This window comes from Dendropsophus ebraccatus, chromosome 6 (assembly GCF_027789765.1).
Source record: "Dendropsophus ebraccatus isolate aDenEbr1 chromosome 6, aDenEbr1.pat, whole genome shotgun sequence".
NCBI lineage: Eukaryota > Metazoa > Chordata > Amphibia > Anura > Hylidae > Dendropsophus > Dendropsophus ebraccatus.
In genome coordinates this window covers 136,851,564-136,867,460 of record NC_091459.1, presented here as the reverse complement: position 1 = coordinate 136,867,460, position 15,897 = coordinate 136,851,564, and the positions used below count along the sequence as shown (strand labels likewise).

At 42.8% G+C, this 15,897-nt stretch overlaps 1 protein-coding gene across 16 annotated transcripts in view; it reads left to right on the top strand.

The window, feature by feature from the left end:
• The window catches only part of KLHL29 (kelch like family member 29), a 656,253-nt gene that overhangs the window by 112,582 nt on the left and 527,774 nt on the right, over nucleotides 1-15,897 (top strand). For 14 of the 16 annotated variants that reach the window (XM_069973088.1, XM_069973093.1, XM_069973096.1 and 11 more), the window contains one exon: nucleotides 11,477-11,585. The gene's annotated coding sequence lies outside the window, so the exon portion shown is untranslated. Of the gene's footprint in view, nucleotides 1-592; nucleotides 655-6,528; nucleotides 6,567-11,476; nucleotides 11,586-15,897 lie in introns of those variants that run through there. The other 2 variants (XM_069973104.1, XM_069973102.1) reach the window with 2 other exon arrangements.

The window sequence follows — 15,897 nt, the reverse complement described above, 5'->3', positions numbered from 1 at the left end:
ATTTTTGTGTACGCGAAATAACGCATTTTGATCCATTTTTTTTTTTATAATGGAAGTCAATGGAAAAATGGATCAAAACGGATGCACAAAAAATGCAACCGTTTTTCCAAATACGTAGTTTGAACCCAGCAATTTTTTCATCTCATTTATTCATGAATATGGGGAGGTAATGGTAGATTTTGTGGGTTTTTCTATATTGTATATATAATATATATATATACATATATATATATATATATATATATGAATTGAATAAAATCTGACCCATTAAATTAAGTTAAAACATCATCTAATTTTGCATAAGAAATAAATAACAGAAAACGCTTTCACAATTGCTTCTTTCCCTGTCCTTGAACTAGGAGTCATTGGGGCGGTCCCTGGTGGCTCCTCCCCATCTTGATTGATAGATCTCCTCCTGTTCCGTATTGGCCAGTGGGGAGAGGAGAAGCCTTGGGGGCTTGTGGTTCAGGCAACATGAAAATCCCTTTAATTCTACCACTAACAGACATAGGGAGGCTGTTATAGCTGATCTATTGGCTGTAATGTATTGGATAGATTAGTAGCTGACGGTTTTATTGGCTTCTTTATTATTTAGGTTACAGAGATTGCTTACTGTAACTGGATAGGAGCATTGATGTTTCACCTGCATTGGAGGTATACTTTACATTAGAAGGATTTCTAGATATATATTCCACGCAGACAGTACCATTCATTGACCATAGGCTCCAATATCAAAGGTGTGTTATAGAAAAAAAAGTTCAAATCATCTTGTGCTGGAAATGTCCACAGATTTGTAAATGACTTCTATTTAAAATCTCAATGCCTTCCAGTACTTATCAGCTCCTGTATGTCCTGCAGGAAGTGATGTATTATTTCCAGTCTGACACAGTGCTCTCTGCTGCCACCTCTGTCCATGTCAGGAACTGTCCAGAGCAGGAGAGGTTTGCTATGGGACAGAAGGGGCAGCAGGGAGCACCACATTGGATTGGAAAGCAGCTGGTAAGTACTGGAAGGCAGGAATTTGTTAAATGGAGATAAAAGCCCCCTTTAAGAAAACATATACTGTATATAGTGATGTATACTGGGATTGTTAGACGCAGCAGCACTCATCTTATGTCCTGATAGCTCCTCTATGTACTGATACATTGTAACAAACAACAATCTTAATGTGTCTCTAGTTCTGGAGGACCCAGCATGTCCCGTCTTCCTCATTTCAATGGGATTGGTGTAATTCTTCATCCCCCCTGTGGTGGAGCTGCAAGGAATTTGAGCACATGCTGCCACGTTACCGCCCATATTACAGATGGACGCCCTGTAATCAGCATTCCTCCCCTTTAAAGTTTTTAGGCCCAGCACTAGACATGACTCCGGTACCAATATGGCCGGAGCCCTCCTTTATTTTTAGATTCGTAAACTTTAGCTCAGTCCTGTAAATGTCATAGACGTAGTTAGAGGATAGATCACGATAAGATCAGGCTGTCTACAGCGGGGTCAGATATTCCGCTAAGTTACTTGATTGCATTACAACCGTCTTCGTGATAACATGGCAGCACTGATACTGTCAGATTACTCCGGATTAACAAGAAGGTGTGTTGAAAGCCCAGCAATCCTAAAATGTCCCAGCAGCGTAACTCTACTCTTAGTGGGGTGCTGGGAATGACCAAAATAGAATGTAAGGGATGGGCATAGTGGTAGCGCTACTATGAGTATTCTTGGACAGTCCTTATGTTCCATAGCATATCCTTACCCTTAAAGGGGTACTCTGGAGAAAAAAAAACCATTAAATAAACCCATCAACTGGTGTCATATTTGTGGATGACTTCTATTTAAAAATCTCCAGTCTCCCAGTACTTATCAGCTGCTGTATGTCCTGCAGGAAGTGGTGTATTCTTTAGAGTATGACACAGTGCTCTCTGCTGCCACCTCTGTCCATGTCAGGAACTGTCCAGAGGAGGAGAGGTTCTCTATGGGGATTTGCTACTGCTCTGGACAGTTCCTGACATGGACAGAGGTGGCAGCAGAGAGCACTTTGTCAGACTGGAGAGAATACACCACTTCCTGCATAGTATACAACATATATAAGAAATTATAGATTAGTATCTAGACAGGCACATTATGGGGCTATTGTGTTTTCATTCTCGAGATCGGTGGGGGTCCCGGTGGCCAGACCCCCAACCATAAGCTTGTTTTCCCCTATCGTAGCTGTAATAGGAGTATCCCTTTAAGTAACAGTATCCTACATAGTGCTTATTTATAATGTCAGTATACGCTGAGATATAAAGAGCATGATACAGAACAATACTGCCCGATAATTCATGATGATTAATGGTGCCCCCTTCATCAGATAGTGATGCACCCGCATGACCACATGACTTCTTATTGTATTTTTACTGTTTTTTACCGGAAAGAATAAGCAATTTTTGTTTTTCTTTTCAAAAGTGACAAAAAAAAAAAAACATCTCCGACTAGAATAAAAAAACAGTCAGTGTGTCTACATGGGGTGTATAAGAGCATTCAACTCCAAATGACTAATCTAATTTATCTACTTGAGGATGCAGGCAGCTCTGTTATTCTAAACCCCGCAGCTGAACTCTGCCAACATGCTGTCCGAACGTCTCCAGTCTGCCAAAAACATGTCTAATCCCAAGATATCCCAATTATTACTCTGGATGGAAGCCTTAAAACTCCTCTTAACCCCAAGTCAACAGCGCAGCAAGCTCCGAACATCAGGTAGGGGGAGGAGGAGTGCGGAGACCTGCACCAAACTGCTGCCTGCTTCTCTGGACGTTGATGAGTCTCGTAATGAACCTCTGTTATCACTCACATAGACAACGTCCGGGCAGAGAAGGTCTCTGATAGGCAGCGCCCCTATATATCGAATATTCATACTCCACGGTCCTTCTCTTATGTCAATTAGGATCACTACTGTATTTCAAGAATATGTAAGATGCCAGGATAATATCAAAGACGGCGCCCTTGACGGATCTGTCATCGTATAACGAATACGTATTTTAAAGGGATTGTTCACCTAAAAAAAAAATTCAAATCAACTGGTGCCAGAAAGTGCTAGAGATTTGTAATTTAATTCTATTAAAAAAAATGTCAAGTCTTCCAACAGCCAGACACAACTAAAATCCGGCATGGATCCATTCCTCTACAAAAACTCTTTATGGTTAGATAGTTTTTAGATCTTAGTAGTTGCTAGTAGAATCTTAAAGTGGAATTATCAGCAGGTTAGATAAATCTAACCTGCTGATATGTCCCTACTGCACAGGAGACGCGGAGGAGAAAGGTATATCTCTTACCTTCCTCTTTGTCCCCGTTCCGTTGCAGTTAGTCGAGTGCTCTATGGTCCGGTTAGACTGGAGCACTGCCCACCTCCATAGCCCGATTCTCCCCCGCCGGTCCGCCCCTTTCTAATGATAATGAATGGGGCCCAGCCGGATCGATGCTATGGGGGCAAGCAGTGCTCCCTACAGTCTCACTAGACCATAGAGCACACGACGAGGAGGAAGGTAAGACACATACCTTCCTCCTCGGCATCTCCTGTGCAATAGGGATATATCAGCTGTGCGCTGGACCAGGAGGAAGAAGGAGCGCAGGAGAAGACCTGCAACATGGTTAGGTAATGTATTGTGCTTGTGGAATTGTCGGTCGCCCGCTGCGCACCGCTATTACACGTAGCGATGCGCAGTCTGTGCCCTACAATTATAGGTCCAAACCTATATTAATGATCAGCCGATGATCGCTGTCATCGGCTGATCGTCGTGTTTATTACACGGAACGATAATCGGCAGGATAGGGCCGATTCCGCCGATTATTGTTCTGTGTAATAGTATCCTAATAGAAAGATTGTACATAGGGACAGAGAAGTATTCCTACTATTATAGGCTGACCTGGCCGAGTGATCGTCTTCCGATCAGTTGACAAGACCTTATGAGTTCCAGCCATGGCTTTGATCTAACCTGTGCCCGGTAGACCGCCAGGTTGAAGCTTTACAGTATTGGTCGGGAAGAGACGATAAAGATAGCGTTACCTATTGCCGTACTTCATTATTTTAAAATCAATGTTTTTTCATTAGCGCAACAAAGACAAACGATGGCAGCCGCCTGCTCCTCTACAGAGAGTACATTGTGGTCCTAGCGTTGAGCCGCGTTCTCTCTGTGCTGGAAACCTGAATAGAACCTCAAGTATTCATTAGTTCTTTCTTTTTTTTTCCCCTCTACACTTTGCTTGAATGTTTTTGTTACCGAGATTTTTAAAAGCCCGCAAGCAAAATGGCTGAATGGTGGTTCATTTAGAGCCTGGCATAAAACGGCATTGAGTAAAGTTCTCGGCATAGATTTTATTTTAATTGGAATTTTTTATGTCACTTAATTACTGATACAAAAAAAAAATCATATTTTTCAGATTTTTATTCTCTAGTCTCAAAGGAAATGTATTTGAAAAAAATAAAAAAATAAAAAATGATGCTTATATTGTACATTGTAAAGATGTGAAATGTAGCAAAACATAATTCTGCAGTCTATTTAGAATTCTGCTGTTTTTTGTATTAAAGGAAAAGTTCACAAAGTTCTTTCAAATCAACAGGTGCCAGAAAGTTTCAGAGATTTGTAATTTACTTCTAATAAAAAATCTCAAGTCTTTTAGTACTTATCAGCTGCTGTATGTACTGCAGGAAGTGATATATTCTTTCCAGTCTGCAGAGCAGGAGAGGTTTTCTATGGGGATTTGCTGCTGCTCTGGACAGTTCCTGACATGGACAGAGGTGGCAGCAGAGAGCAATATGTCAGACTGGAAAGAATACACCACTTCCTGCAGGGCATACAGCAGCTGCTAAGTACTGGAAGACTTGACATTTGTTTTATAGAAGTACATTACAAATCTCTGGCACTTTCTGGCAACCGTTAATTTAAAAAAAGAAAAATTATGGTGAGACACCCCTTTAAATTAGAAATGGAAATAGAAATAGATACAAGCAGTCCAGCTCACTTTTTACGTGCACTTTTAGCACAACTCCATTATGGGTCTCATACTTGGCTACAACATATTGCATATGCTTGCTCTCTCTTATGGCTGTACATAAGTGGAATCCGTGTGATCTGTGGGCTTGGAGTGGCTGACTATATTATTTGTTTTGTGCAATTGTTTGGTGTACATTGCATTAGCAATAGGCCCCGTTCACACTGAGCAAGAACGGGGCCATAGTAAGTAGAACTGACATAAGGTTCTTTTACATAGGCCGAATATCGACCAGGAGCATTGCAAGAATTGCTCCTGCAGCCGTTAATCGGCCGTGTAAAAGGGACAGCGATCATCCCATCGTCGGCTGATTGTGTATTTAGAGCAGGCTTGAACATTTAGAATCATCGACCACACATCTCTCACATCAAAGCCGATAAAGGGAACTGATAGCAGGGATATAACTTATATATGTGCTGTCAGTTTCCAGATTAAACAGTAGTGCATACTTACCGCTGCTGCTGCTGTGATCCTGCATCCTATTTTCCAACTCTCCTGTCTAGAAGTTGGGTCTTCAGGCCTTGCCTCCTCTGGCTGTCACTCATTCTGGAGGAGACGGGGCCTAAGGACACAGCAGTTGTAAGGGTCATCACAATCATTATTAGCGGCCTATATTATTACAAAGCGGGATCATAGCCTTTGGCTGTAACTCCAACTATGGGGAAGAAGAATGCTATAAGCAGTGCAAGTGTCCATTGGATCATTACTTGTGGATCCGATGAGCATTCACCTCACTCACACCCTACAAGCTTCTTCAGGAGCCACCAGATCTCCATAAGTTACCATAGCAACCAGTTACCAGAGCCGAACCTTATCGGAAAAAAAACTCTTGAAAAAACCCTTCCTGATGTATATTCTATTACAGAACACCATCTAGGCCAGCTTCACTCTCACAAATCTCTCTCTATTGCTCTCTCATTAATAGTTCCCGATCAATACTCGTATTCTCCTCCTCGAGAAGGTCACTAGAATATTCAACCTGTCCAATAAGAAAATGAAGTATTGTCTTATCATTACCTGTGTTGAGGCCATTAGCTTCTTCTTATGGAATTCACGTCCATTACCGTACATCATGTATAAAGATAGGCTCTTAGGGTTGTTGTTTTTCTGTATACGAACACCGCCATTGACAACAAGATCGGGAGCCAGGAGTACAGACCTCCGCCATGTAATGATGGATGAGTGCACTCTTCCCCCAATATTGCTGTAGAAATCATAAGCTTTGGGTAGGCCATAGATTATAATTGAAGGCTCTCAGTGGTAAGTGTACCCTCCGTAGCATACATCTCATTAACTGTATTTATCTGAAATTACCGCTTTGCCAAATTGATGTTGGCAGCCAAGTGGATTCTCGAGAATGTTTTCTTCCAGACGTCCATGCCCAAGCGAAGGCGGCTTACCACGTTTCTCCATTTCCTCTAGGATCTACGTGTGTACAGCTTTAAGTTATTTAGCATAGAAATTGAGGTCTGGTTCACACCATGTACCCTTGTAGTTACTGGAAGACATCGACGTATGATACAAAAGACCATATTGTGGCTGCCGTAAGTTGTGTGTTATTAGGACAATCTACCAGGCTTCCTTGTGTATTCATTTACCTCCGTCACCTCGCTTCTTTTTTTTTTTTTTTTTTCCGCCCGTCTCGCTCGGCCGTACCTTCTGATGCCAGAAAATTGTCAAATTTAAATTCATTGTCTGAGTCTCCATTCTACGTGGAGGATGGGTGTGCTGCCGCTTCTGCCGCCGTCTCTCCCCGTCCATTCATGACGGATGATAAAATTCATCGCAGTGAAAAGGGGTTTATTGAAAAGAGCATGGAACGCTGCCGGCTGGCGAACCAGTGTGGTCTTTTATTATTTACAGGCTAAATACAAAATTTAACACCGAGCAGGACATAATGTTCCATTTTACAGCCCAAATGTCTCGCTGTGTATTTTCAGAGCGAAAAATATATATATTTTACGTCTTTAATTATATTGTAGAACATGATTAAATGGGGGAGAGGTAGTCGGTGTCCATCTCCGCTGCCTGGTCCTGGCTAACAGAACTGAACAATGATATATTATTATTACAGATATAGCAGAGCTAAGTTTATTGACATTATCGTGTGGTTTGCCAGATGACAAACTCAGCTCTACTCCCTTCATTTTAAAGTGAATGTGGCACTAGGTACATTGCTTTCTGTTCTTTACGTGAATTGCTGGTGCCGCAGTCATTTTTTTGAACCCCTGCCCGGTTCCCGTTCACTGCGCCAGTCTATTCCCGAGCACCGGCCTGGCATGAAGCACTGGGGGCAGGCCTCATGTCTCCAATGCAGAAGGCTCCTGTAAAGGTCCTATTACACGGGACTATTATCGTGCGAAAAATCGTTACGATGTTTGAATTTAAACGACAATCGTTCTGTGTAATTGTAGGCAACGATCGAAAGATCGTTTGTGTGTCATCTATCGTTGAGTTAGATCTGAACCTAGGGCCCTATTACATGGAACGATAATCGGACGAATTGGCCCTATCCGATCAGCCAATTATCGCTCCATGTAATAAACACAACGATCAGCCGATGACAACGATCATCGACTGATTGTTAATATAGGTTTGGACCTATAATTGTCGGGTGCCGACCGCGCATCACTACATGTAATAGTAGTGCGCAGCCGGCGGATGACAATTTCCCAACTGTATTCATTACCCATCCAGGCTGCAGGGCTCCTCATGCGCTCTGCTTCTCCCCGGGTCCCACGCGCTCCAGCTCCTGTCTGAGCCTGTCTGAGCTGACAGGCGACTCAGCCAATCACAGGCCGGGACCGCCGCGGCCAATGATATGCTGAGCAGCCTGTCAGCTGAGACAGGCCGCTCTGGAGCTGCAGCGCGCGGGACCCGGGGAGAAGCAGAGCGCACGAGGAGCCCTGCAGCATGGACAGGTAATGTATACAGTTTAAGCAAGGGCTGCAAGGACATCGGTAAGGCCATGTAATAGGCCCAGTAAACGAGTGGGGATCTATCAGATCGGCGCTCGTTTATAGGCATTATCGGGCCCCCATCGGGCCATGTAATAGGACCCTAAAATCATTGTTAATTGTTTGCTAATTGTTCGCTGTAATTCCTCATTTTTTCACTAATCGTTCGCTGTAATTGCACATTGTCCATTGTTTTGCTGGGATCAGATGGAGTAAACGATCAAAGTAACGATCGCAATAACGATCGTAACTAACGTCTATCGTTCTGTGCAATATGGTGAACGATTTCAGGTTAACGATAAATAATCTCGTTTGCGATCGTTTATCGTTAGTCGTAAATCTTTAAAATTCGCTTTGTGTAATAGGACCCTAAAAGTCAGCGATCAATGGTCAACAGGAGCAGAAACTCATCCTTTCTCCTGCTTTCCACCCATATGTCCAAAACACCCATTGGCCTCTCTAGATATGGGGAGTTGCAGGAAGCTAAGGAATGTGATATTTTCAACTTAATTGGAAAAACATTGCAAATGAGCTCTTCGCCACCATCGTTGGTGATCCATTGTGATCCAGCCGTGGTCCGCTTTAATGAAAGATTCTTATAAGGATCATAACCACATCCACAAAAATTCTGTAAACCTATATTGAGAGGCTAGCGAGGACTTCCACTGAGACTTCTCTCCATTCAATCTACCAATGCAGCTGCTGGTGGATCAAGAGGCCTTGTTCTCTATATAGTCAAAGCATAATTGATGGCCAGCCCTGGACTTCTAGTCTTAAAAGTGTTTTCCAAGATTTTTAGAATTTATATTCTGTCATCAATATCTGAATCATGGGGGGGGTCCTAATCCCACCACCCACTCCAATCAGCCACACTGCCATATACCGGGTAACCACTCTACCTGGTATTACAACTGCCTCTTTAAAGGGGTTATCAGGGCTACAAAAACATGGCCACTTTCTCCCAGAGACAGCAAGACTCTTGTCTCCAGTTCAGGTGCAGTGCTTATATCTCCAAAAACAAAGGGTTTGGACAGTGATTTTCCATCACGCCCAACCGCTATCACCAACGACGCCATCTGCCGGTGGTCATTCGGGAAAACTCCATATCCCCCATACTAACAAGAGAACCCACCGGGGGGGACCTTATGGATAACAAAAAAATCTTGAAGAATTTCAATTAAGATAAGGCTATATAAACACATTGCAGTGACTATCTATGTCGTATGGATATAACGATTATTTTTCTTATATTTGGGGATGGATTGAGCTATAATAAACTAGCAGAACATCAGTGAAGCGGAGGGAATACTGCGCTTCCTACACAGCTGTGATAAGGACGGACGTGCTCGGGATTATTTGTTTTGGCAGTACTAAAGCTCCTTTGTCTTTTATCTCTAAATACTAAATAATATTAGGACGTCGCAGGCGGACTATAAACAAGTGTCCAAGTGCCGTGCACTAAAAATAAAATGCCGCTCTGCGCCCGTGACACTAATCTCGTCTTAAAGTGCAATAAACACCGCGGCCGTTCATCCACCAAGGGGCCCATATGGGAGAGTATTAAAAATTACCCACTGATTTCTAGTGTTTTCTTAATGAAATGACACATGATATGCGGCTTAGAGGGGGTCAGGCCGAGAAGCCAAGCTATTCCCTGTCCATAGGATAACCAACTGATCGGCGGGGGTCTGACCCTCAGCGATCCCAAAAATAGAGGACAGTTGTTCATAGAACAAATGGAGAGAAAGTGTCCTGCCAGCAATCATTCTCTATGGGGCTTCCAAGCATTACTGAGCTTAGCCACTAGTTTCCTCCAATCTTCAGATAGATGGGGGTCCCACGAGTCAGACCCCTTACCAGTTAGCTAGTTGTTCCTATCCTGTGTACAGAGGATAGCTTTGCATATTGGGGTAACCCCATTAAAGGGGGTTGCCTTGTTAGGAAAACATCTTATTGTAACTCAGCGCCCTTAAAGCATCACTGTCATTTACATTTTTTATTTTTTAGCAGAAATCAATAGTACAGGCGATTTTAAGAAACTTTATAATTGGGTTTATTGGCTGAAAAATGCATTTTTATAATGAGAAAGCAGTTTGAAGCTCTCCCCCCCCCCCCCCTGTCTTCATGATTTTCTATGGGGAGGGGAGGAGGGAGATGAGGCACCAAAACAGGACAACAAAGAGTCAATTTACAGCTACATCATCACCAGGCTATCTCCTCTGACGTCAGCACTGACCTCTCTGACCTCTGAATACCGGCTTTCACACAGGTCCCACTGTGTAATCCTTTGTTCTCTGCTGCCGACTAATCTCCCTCCTCCCCCCTCCTCTCTCCATAGGTTACACAGGGCCCGACTGATGTAAAAGAGTCGAGATTTCCTGATTTTGAGTAGTGGATGAGAGAGAGGAGGGGGAAGCGGAGCTGGGGAAAGTCTTTTTCAATGCAGATAATGATATATTTGCCTAATAAACCCAATTACAAAGTTTCTTAAAATCGCCTTGACTATTGATTTCTGCAAAAAATAAATAAATAAAATAAACGAGAGTGACACTTTAAAGTTGCAACCTCCAACACTACACTGGGTCAGGTTTGGTACTTTTTGGGAAGACATGTTTTCTAACTTTTTACATTAATAGAGCCAAACTATTAATAAAAAAAAAGAAGGGGCCTTGGACTAAAGATTATAGCCCCCATGCCCCCAATGAACAACCCTCCTCATAAGTGAATGACGTAAGGACCACATAGTATATGGATACAGCAAGATCCTCCGGTGCCGTGGATTTTCAAATCGAAGTAAATTACAAATCATTATTACTCTCTGACACCAGTTCATTTGAAAGGGGGGAAAAATCGGAGTGCCCCTTTAACTTTGACAACATTCTATAATGTCCTAGGAGATAATGCAGTATTTATTTGTGGGGAAACCAAAATAGTGATGGCCATGAGTGTTCTATGACAAACTCAGCCCTGCTCCATCTTTACTGAATCACAATTGGGCTAATCCGGTCGACGCTCATAGTGACTCTGTGTGTTTTAATAGTAATTAAAAGCAGATGTATTGACTTCCATTGAGTAATAATATCCAACTGAGCTCCAAATAGATTACCCCTTTAATTTACTTCAATGGGACCTAGCTGCAGTACCACATTCAACCTGAGGACAAGAGTGGCGCTGTTTATGAAAGAAAGCAGCTGTTTTTTCCCCCTTTAAAGTCTCGGTCCATAGTCAGTTATTCAGTACCCTGTTAACCCCTGTAAGAAAACAATACGGCATTATAGAATATAAGAAATGATTGAACGCAGTTTTGCAGGGATTTGATAGTGTTATTTTTATTTTATCTCGGCTTCCATCATCCTGTCAGATTGTGATGTGCGTGAAAGCGAGCAGGTCGGCTGAGCCGTTATATGAGTGAAATGCGCATTATTTTACAATCCCCCCAGTATGCCATGCTGTCAGGGTACAGACACTCACATCGCTTTCTTGTCTTTTCCTTACAGAGACCAGAAGACCTCCACATTAATACACTGGAATCACAACAATAAGGACATATAGGGGAACTCTCCATCCTGGATAACGTCAGCCCCTCTTATTGGACAGATATAGAAGGTAATGAGAGTATCTGCGTCTCTTCTCTATTATGTTATTGTAGTAGAATTGTTGGGTTGTATATGTTACTATACTCTATATAGGCTTTGTAGGCTGTAGAATTCTTTAGCTATCATATTGTATCATATAAATCATGTTGGTCCTTTGACAATAACTTATAAGTAAAGCAAATAGCTTTTTAGAAGTTTATTAAAGAGGTGGCTCCAGGACAATTTTTTATTTGGCAAAAAAAAGAAGAAAGAAATCTGTACTTACCTCCCCTGATTCCCCCAATGCTAACTGTCTACATTCCAGGACATACTGGTCTTGATCTCTACACAAGGAAGTTCCCACTTAGCCAATCAAAGGCTAAGATGGCTCCTCACTGCAATAAGCGATTGGCTGAGTGGGCTCCCTCCTGTTTGGAGACCAAAACCAGGAAGTACAGGACAGGACACATTCAGTGTTGGGTGCATCAGGGGAGGTGAGTACACATTTATTTATTTCCTCTATTGGAAGACTGATGTAGAGTAGAATAATAAGCACAACTTATGTCTGCTTTATATTTATATATGTTTGGGATAATAAATTCAGGTTTTGTTTTATAATATAGCAGGAAGCTTCAGGGATGCAATCCCAAAGAGTATGGTCGTAACACTAACTATGATGTACAATACTGTTCTTCCTGAAAGTCTTCTTTTTAGCAGGATTTTCCCAAGAATAGAATAAATAAAGAAGTGGGGGGTTTGTATGCTTTTATAAAAATGAAGGTCCCTCGGGGGCAGGACTTAAATGTCATGTGATTTCACACAACAGTGTGGGGAGGGTTGTCATAAAGCCGTTCTTAACACTACCACTTGAATAGCATGCATGTTAAAGGGGAAACTGACAGCAGGTATACAGTATATCAGTGCTGTCCGTTTCCGTCAGCCTGTTTCACAAGCATTACGTAGGTACCTTTACTTTGTAGATCCGATGCGGCATGTTAGCAAAAAACAATGTTTAATTGTGGAGTAGAGTGTCCCAGAGGCGGGTCTGTGACACTGTTTGTATCCGCCCCACTCTGAGACCAGCCCTCCGTCATCCTGCCACCCCGCCTCCTCTGAGAGAGATTGACATGGCGGCTCTTCTTGGTCAGTTGAAAACTTGCACATACGCCGCTGTCTTCTCCTTCCTCGGTGCATGCGTTGCTTGCTCTTCATGGTCTTGCATTTTACAGCGTTCGGTTTGCCAGTGTTGGCTCATGCACTGTAGAAGAGGTAGTTCAACAATTTTTCACCAAAATACCAAGTCTTCCAGTACTTATCAGCTGCTGTATGTCCTGCAGGAAGTGGTGTATTCTCTCCAGTCTGACACAGTGCTCTCTGCTGCCACCTCTGTCCATGGCAGGAACTGTCCAGAGAAATATTAAATCCTCATAGAAAATCTCATTCAGCAGATGATAAGTACCGTAAGATTTAAGGTGTGTTTTTTTTTTTTTTTTTTCCAGAAATCAATAGTACAGTAACTGTAATTGGGTTTATTAGGCAAATTTGCAATTATCTGCATTCAAAAAGCCTTTCCCCAGGTTCCCCCCCCCTCTCTCTCTCTCATTCACTCATTATCAGGAAATCTCGACTCTTTTACATCAGTCGGGCCGTGTGTAACCTATGGAGAGGGGAGGGGGAGGGGGAGATTAGTCACCAGCAGAGAGCAGAGAACAAAGGGAGCAGGAGCTGTGTGAAAGCCGGTATTCAGAGGTCAGAGAGGTCAGTGCTGACTTCAGAGGAGATAGCTGTAAATTAACTCTTTGTGGTCCTGTTTTGGTGCCTCATCTCCCTCCACCCCTCCCTTCTCCATAGAAAACCATGAAGACAGGGGGGAGAGCTTCAAACTGCATTTTCATGGTCAAAATGCATTTTTCAGCTAATAAACCCAATTACAAAGTTTCTGAAAATCGCCTGGACTATTGATTTCTGCAAAAAAAAAAAAAAAAAAATTAAACGACAGTGACAACTTAAAAAATTTTTATGGAAGTAAATTACAAATCTTTGCCACTTTCAAGGACAAGTTGGATTGAAAGTTTGAAACTCCCCCTTTAATTTAAATGAATGGGGTTAAAGGGGTAGTGCGGCGGTAAGCAATTATTCACAGAATAACACACATTACAAAGTTATACAACTTTGTAATGTACGTTATGTCTGTGAATGGCCCCCTTCCCCGTGTCCCACCACCCCCGCACATGTACCCGGAAGTGTGGTGCGCTATACATACCTGTCACGTGCCGACTCGTCTCCGATCTTCAGTCTGCGATGTCGTCTTCGGATGGCCCGGCCGAATCCCTCCGAGCGTCCTGAGTGCCGGCCGCCCTCTTCAGCGTCATCAGATGCTCAGCTGCGATTGGCTGAGCACAGTTATGCTCAGCCAATCGCGGCTGAGCAGCCGATGACGCGGCAGAGGGCAGCTGGCACTCAGGACGCTCGGAGGGATTCGGCCAAAGACGACATCGCTGACTGAAGATCGGAGACGAGTCGGCACGTGACAGGTATGTATAGCGCACCACACTTCCGGGTACACGGGTGGGGGTGGGGGGACACGGGGAAGGGGGCCATTCACAGACATAACATACATTACAAAGTTGTATAACTTTGTAATGTGTGTTATTCTGTGAATAATTGTTTACCGCCTCACTACCCCTTTAAGGCTTCAATACCAGACATAACCCATGGAAAAATAAGGCTTTGAAAAACATAGACTCCCTCTTAATGGACTATCCATTCACTTGCATTTCCTTCCCTGCAAGGTTAAAGGTCATACAATTTGGGGGTTCATTGACCCTTCGCACTTTTTGCTTGTCCCTTTATTCCGTCCCTTTCAGCTTCCCGGTCTCCCAGGCGTGCACAGTCAGCGAGGCAGCTCTCTTATCAAGGATCTGCTGTATGGATTTCTTCCCCATATGACGGCCCTGAGAGCGATAAGTGTTATGTGATACGTTCGATCAGATGCAAGTATTATAAAGTCAATTGTGCTTTTAGAGTCAAACACTTGAGGAACGGCTTCGAGATACGGCATTGACCAAATTATTGAACTATTGGATTCCGGAGTCGGTGGTGGAGCGAGTAACACTTAGCTGCAGCTCTCCATCAGCGGAGATCGTTGATCACCCAGGGCCGGAGAGCTTCATGTATTTGCTCCAATTGACTAATAAAACGTAGAGCACCGAGCGCTCAGACAATTTCAGCTTCCAAATTTTTAGCCAAGTAGGATATTTTCTTTATTTATAACATGGAAAAAAAACTCCGGCCTTATGTAAATGTGTACTTTACAAAGCCTCTGAAGGGTTGTCGTCTGCTCTGGACGCCGGCCAAGTCAGCCGAAGGCAGAGGCCATCTTTTGTTGCCCAAGTCTTGGCTGCTGAAAGGTCAAGTTGTTCATGGAGTGAAAGCTTTAATATCCAGAATGATGTGTGCGCCTTTCTTGTTTCCGTTCTTACTATGTCTCTCAGCCATTTTGTTGGCTTTTCTTATATTACCGATGTAGCAGAGCTGAACTTGTCTGTAGAGAATATAGGAGGTTTTTCGTCAGTTCTGTTTAAAATTGCGCGTTTTGTTTTAAGATGGTAAATTCAGCAAAGGCGGAGTACTGTGTAGTAGATAGGATAGTAAAGGAGGGATGGACCCAGCAGCACCCACCGTATAATCTTCCATCATTCAGATGCATATAATAAAGACTAATGCTGCGTTTACACGGTACGATAATTCGCCCATTTGTACGAATAACGATTTCGAAGTAACAATGTGTTTTTTATAACGTTCAGCGTTTAGATGGAACGACATATTGTTTAGAAAAATCGTTATTGCGATCGTTTTCAGATCTCTTAAGCCCATCTCACACGTAGGATGAATCGGTGAAAAACTGTTTACACGAAGCAATCTGGAAATTTTTAGCAAATGACCAAAGACAATTTGAGAACATTTTGTAAGATCACATTGAACGATTTCTCGCTCGTCACTAGATCGTTTGCTGTGTTTACACGGTACGATTATCGCTGAAATGTAATCGTTTATGCGAAAATTCGAACAATAATCTTTCCGTGTAAACGCAGCATTATGCTGGGTTCACACTATGTATATTTGAGGCTGTATTTGTGAGGCTGTATAGCAACCAAAACCAGGAGTGGATTGAAAACACAGAAAGGCTCTGTTCACATAATGTTGTAATTGAGTGGATGGCCGTCATTTAATGGCAAATATTTGCTGTTATTTTAAAACAACGGCTGTGGTATTGAAATAATGGCCGTTATTTACTGTTATATGGCGGCCATCCACTCAATTTCAACATTGTGTGAACAGAT